This window comes from Oryza sativa, chromosome 3 (assembly GCF_034140825.1).
Source record: "Oryza sativa Japonica Group chromosome 3, ASM3414082v1".
Taxonomy (NCBI): domain Eukaryota; kingdom Viridiplantae; phylum Streptophyta; class Magnoliopsida; order Poales; family Poaceae; genus Oryza; species Oryza sativa.
In genome coordinates this window covers 9169477-9174765 of record NC_089037.1, presented here as the reverse complement: position 1 = coordinate 9174765, position 5289 = coordinate 9169477, and the positions used below count along the sequence as shown (strand labels likewise).

At 42.4% G+C, this 5289-nt stretch overlaps 1 pseudogene; it reads right to left on the bottom strand.

Annotated features, from left to right (window-relative positions):
• Positions 1–355: 355 nt before the first annotated feature.
• LOC136355552 (protein FAR1-RELATED SEQUENCE 5-like) lies at positions 356–3664 on the bottom strand (annotated as a pseudogene).
• Between the last annotated feature and the right edge of the window lie 1625 nt (positions 3665–5289).

Here is a 5289-nt window from a genome sequence, read left to right as displayed (position 1 = left end):
TTTAATCAAAGTTAAAACATCTTGTAATCTGAAACGGGGGAGCATATGTTAGTGGGCTTTTTACGTGTCCTACCTTTATTTTCATTTTCGTTAGAAAAGAAACAAACTAAGCGATGGCTTTCTAGTTTCTAGTTGCAGCAAATATACGTGTGTCGTTAGCTCGTAGTCTTGGAAGCAGATCGTCTGACATTAGGCGCACAACGTCAGAGGGACGTCCAGCGTCGATCCATCATCCGATCGGCATCTCACGGCGCTGCTGCTTCCTTCGTTCCGCATCGCACGAGCGCGGCGAGGACGGCCCATTCAGCCCATTTACGAGCAACCGCGGAGGGACAAAAACGAACGAGACTGCTCGTCATTCGTCAATCTGCCATCGCGCAAAAAAAAAAAGAAAAGAAAAAGCAATCCCCGGCATGGCTGCCCGCCGCTCCGCTGCGGCTCGCCGCCTTCCTCGACGCGGGCGTGAGAAGAGCGGACTGCCAAGGAAGACTGCTTCGACCTTGCCCTCCTCTCCATCCCTCGGCCCTATGTCCTCCCCCACGCGAGAGCTTCCAGGCGTTGTCATCCTCGACAACGACGGCTTCCACAGCGGCGGCGGCGGCGCCAAGCTCTTCACCACCACCCACGTCGGAGGAATCGCAAGAGCCGAACAAAAACGGGAGAAAGGGCGACCGTTGCTGCCAAGCCCGGACAGGCATGGGAAGGAGGCGACCAGCATGGCAGCACCACCATAGCTTTCTGAAGAGGGCGACAATCTCTGTTTTAGAATTTGGGAATATCTGAATTGAGATTGAAAATCGATGTCAATTGAAACTGTGATTCAGTATTGAATGTGATAATAATGTCAATTTGATACTCTGATTTTTGTGAGCATTTGAGAATGTGAAGACGTTAATTGGGTCATTTTATTTGTGACAAAATCACATTGAGAGTTTCAGATAGCAATGGCAGAAAGGCTTGGACAGTGAACACTGAACATTAAAATGTGATACTTGTTGCTGCATTGGACATCTGATGACTGAACATATTTTGTCCCTGAAGTTTTGCTTTCAAGATAGCAAAAGAAAGCTAGACATATATACATCATTGAGTGCTGCCAATATAAGAGTATGTCTTGGACAGGATAACCCCAAAACAGAACAGAAGTGCTTCACTAGGATCTGCCAAAACAAAATTAACCATAGACACAAAAGTTCTCATGTTTTTTCCCCAGCTCCATCATACTTGTACTATCACAGTGTTGCAACCAAACTTGGGTTATCCTCCAGAACATGACTTCATCACTAAAATGCATCGTCAACTAAAAGATCATCATTTATTTGCCCCTACAAAGAAAAAGATTAATCATTGGTTGTTTTATTATATATTTTCATAGCTATTTAGGTGCATGTATTACCGTCAAAAGCTGAGTGAAGCTAATTAGGTGCATGTATTCTCCAGGCTCCTCCTTGTCCATAGCAAAACTATCTTCTGCCACTTGTGTTGCTGCACCAACATGGAGTGCTTTTTGCCTAGTCTTTTGTTCCTTCGAACCAAATAATGTAAAAGGATGAAGTGAACACATGACTGAATAGTAACATGGTATTGCAATATCTTTTTAGAACATACATTCGGACTTTTACCCTTTTTTACTTTGTCGTTTTTGTGTAGTGTCTCGTTTTTTATCAAGCCAATTTCTTTTTCGCTTTAAACTTCTAACATGAACCTCCTTTTTCTTTAGGCGTGCATTACTCAACAAGTTATTTGGGGGCATAACCTCCTTGTGGGTTGCACTTTGATCTGAAGTACTAGCACATCCACTGAGGTGCTCTTCAATTTGCTTGCTAAGAATGTCAAGTGTATTATTTACTAACAATGTGCACTCAGGATAGCTAGCAGCTTGTTGGGCCAAAGTGAGAAACCTGTGGGATAGAAATTTGTAGCGAAGGGAAGCTTCCATCATTGGGTTCTCAATTATATTTATTCCCTTGCTGTCCGTTACTATTCCACTCCTTGCTTCCCGTGTCCATCGCTTTAATATATATTGTGCTGGAAGTGACTTGATGTTCATCAAATCAAGAACCTTTAGAGCATGCCCACACAATATTCCAATCCTATTAAATTTCCCACAGCTGCAAATAGATGTCTGCTCTGAAGGATCACCAACAACTCTGTACTCCTCCTCAAATGTTAGATCTCCCTCAAAACTCCCAATTGATACTAGAAATTCATTATCGCCATCCAATGCTTTAGTGCATGCTGCCATTGATCTCTCATATTCCCCTTTAAAAGCTTCAAATATAATAGGGGTGTACACCTTGCTAGCTTGCAGCAGCATAGGTGTCCTCATTTTGATTCTAGGTAATTTTTTCCTTGAATCAAATTCGGAAGCTAGTTCCGTATTTCTTTTTCCTTGCACCACTCTTTCAAAATGCTTGAAAAAACGAATGATATCAAAATCAGATTTGAAATGAATTTTCAGGTCATTGTTGAACTCTCACTCAATTGCGTGCTTCTCATTCCCAATGTGAAAACATTCCTCATATAAGATTCAGCCCATTTTTCTTTCAACTTGTATATACTATCTAGCCAAGTTTGCTTGCTCACCTTTTCCCTCATGATGTTAAATTCATATTCAAATTTTGTCACATCCTCATACTCATACATGCATGCGCTAAAATTTGAAAGAATAGAATACTTGATTCTCCATTATTCCCTTGCGATAGATGTTTTGCAGCATTTTGTGAAATATGGAAGGTGCACAATCCATGCCATGCTGCAGAAAATACTTCCTCAATGGCCTTTCCCATTGCTATATCTTGATCTGTATATATTGTTTTGGGATGCTTCCCATTATGTGCTTTTAGAAAAGTCTCAAAGAGCCACTTGAAAGAGTCGAATGTTTCATCATACATGAGAGCAGCACCAAAAACTACTGTTTCTCTAAAATGATTGAATCCAACAAAGACACCAAAAGGCCTGCTCTCATTGTTTGTTCCAAAAGTAGTATCAAAACTAACAACATCCCCAAAATGTGCATAGTCACTTATCATCTTAGCATCAGCCCAGAAAATATTTGCTATCTGTTCTTCACTGTCCATTTGCAATGCATATTGGAATGATGGGTTCTCAGCAATTTTATCCTGGAAATACATAAGCATGCTACCTGCCTGACCATATGCCATCTCTCTTTGCCGCTTGCTCCGCAAATAATTCTTGCGATCACGAAGGCTATAGCTAAGACTATGTGATCCACTGACTTGGCGACTAGCCAACTCATGTGCTGCCTTTGGCCCAATTCTTGCATCATCAGCTGTTTCAATTTCAAAAGCTTGTAAATCTGAAATTTTCCTTTGTGAAACCATCAAGTGCAAGGTTTCAGCCAAGTGCAAGGAGTGATTGTGTTCCAAACCAGGTTAGTCACTTTATACTTTTCCGTCTTTTTGTCCAATACTACACCCATGCGGACTTGACAATCAGTGCGGGTTTCAGCTCGGGGACACTTTGTTAGATGATCCCTCTTGTCTTGTCCTCGATGACCCTCATTTCCACAAACATATCTAAATGATGTAACTTTGTCATATGATTGTCTTTTGTTTGTGTACCTTTTCCTAACCTCAAAGCCTTTTTGACCTCCATAGTGATGCCAAAATATCCAAGCCTCATCTGGACTTTTGAATTCCATTCCAATGTGAGGTACAGAACATGGTACTAGCATTTCTCTATAAAAAAATATGAGACTAGTGCATACATATGACAAAAAGGAAAAGAATATACGAGCATGGAGATGTATTACAAACCTATCTCCTTCCATCTCACGAGTTAGATGGCAGAACTTGATTTGTATCTTCAGTCTGATGTTTCTTTGATGGCAAGGGGGGCAACCTAATAAGGGGAGTTTGATGAATTCTAAGAAGCTATTCATGAAGGATATAGAAGAAGATAGGTAACTAGTGCAGACTTACGATCAAGTGGAGAAAAGCTTCTTGTTGCTCGCTCACCATCTTCATCGCCGTAAGAACAGCAGCCGAATGGTCTTTTTTTTCCCTCCATCCGAGTATAACGGCGCCCTTTTTTCCCTCCAGAAACAGAGCAACAAACGGCGGCGCACGGCAATGAGGATGTTTGTGGGCCATTTTCACTGGCATGGGCTGACCGCGAGCCCGTTTGACCGCCTTATTCGTTGCGCTCGTGCATGAAAGTGCATTAATCCTCCTAGTGGGTTTTGGTGATTAATGACAAATGTGGTTAAAGGACTAATGAGCTCATTGAGTAGCTTTCAGGTGCATTAGTCCAAGGTGTGGAAGATGGATGCTTGGAGACCCCCCAAAAAGTACAAAATCAAAACGGACCGGAACTCGAGAAGTGCATAGGATAGTTTATCTTCTGAAATCGAGTTTTTAGGAAAAACCGTACTATTAAGAGGGGTTCCAGGTGATGCTCTGAGATATATCAAGTGCTCTTAGTGTGAACCAAGTGTCAAGTTTCCCTAGGAGTTCTTTTTTTTTGTGCAAATACTCCATCTGTCCAAAAATGCAAGTCCGGAACTTTCTGTCTTCCAGGTCCGGAAGTTCCGGTCTTGTGAAAAAGATTTTCCTAAGTGTAGTCCGGAAGTTCCGGTCTTCCAGGTCCAGAACTTCCTGTCTTGTTTCCAGTTCAAATTTGTGAGTAACGGCTAGATGACGTCACCTAGCCGTTATACATATACAGCTCGTTTCCAACTCGTTCCTTGGCTATTCCACTTTCACTTTTCGAACCTAGAGCTATTGCTAGCCTCTCCGAAGTGTTTCTTGTCTTTCCACTGAATCTAGAGCCTAATTCTTATGTGAAAGAGAGATTGAGAGGGAGAGAAGAAGATTTGGAGAGGTGTGAAGACTAGGATCTTGGGTGAGCACTTGGAATATCTCGTGGGCTGTCATCTCAGTGCTTATTACTCTTGGAGATGATCTCCTAGACGGTTAGGTGTCACCCGCGAGAATCCATTGCATATTGTGGATGTCCCGGGTAAGTTTGTGAAGGATTTCCTCTCCTCCGAAAGGGAACGAGGTAAGTTAGTGAAGTTCTTGTGCTGAGATTCTAGAGGCTTTCCAAGTAGAGCAACCCACACTTGTAGTGGATTTCTAGAAGTAGGTTGAGTTGGATCTTGGTGGTCACTCAATTCTAGAAATTTGCCTAGGGGTGTTTGGGGTTGAAGGCTGTGGATTTCCTCTGGGGTTTTTGCACAAGTGAGGCAAGGGGTTAATCGAGACCCAGCTCTTTGGAGCTCCTCAACGGAGAGTAGGATCGCAAGATCCGAACTTCGAAAAAAAA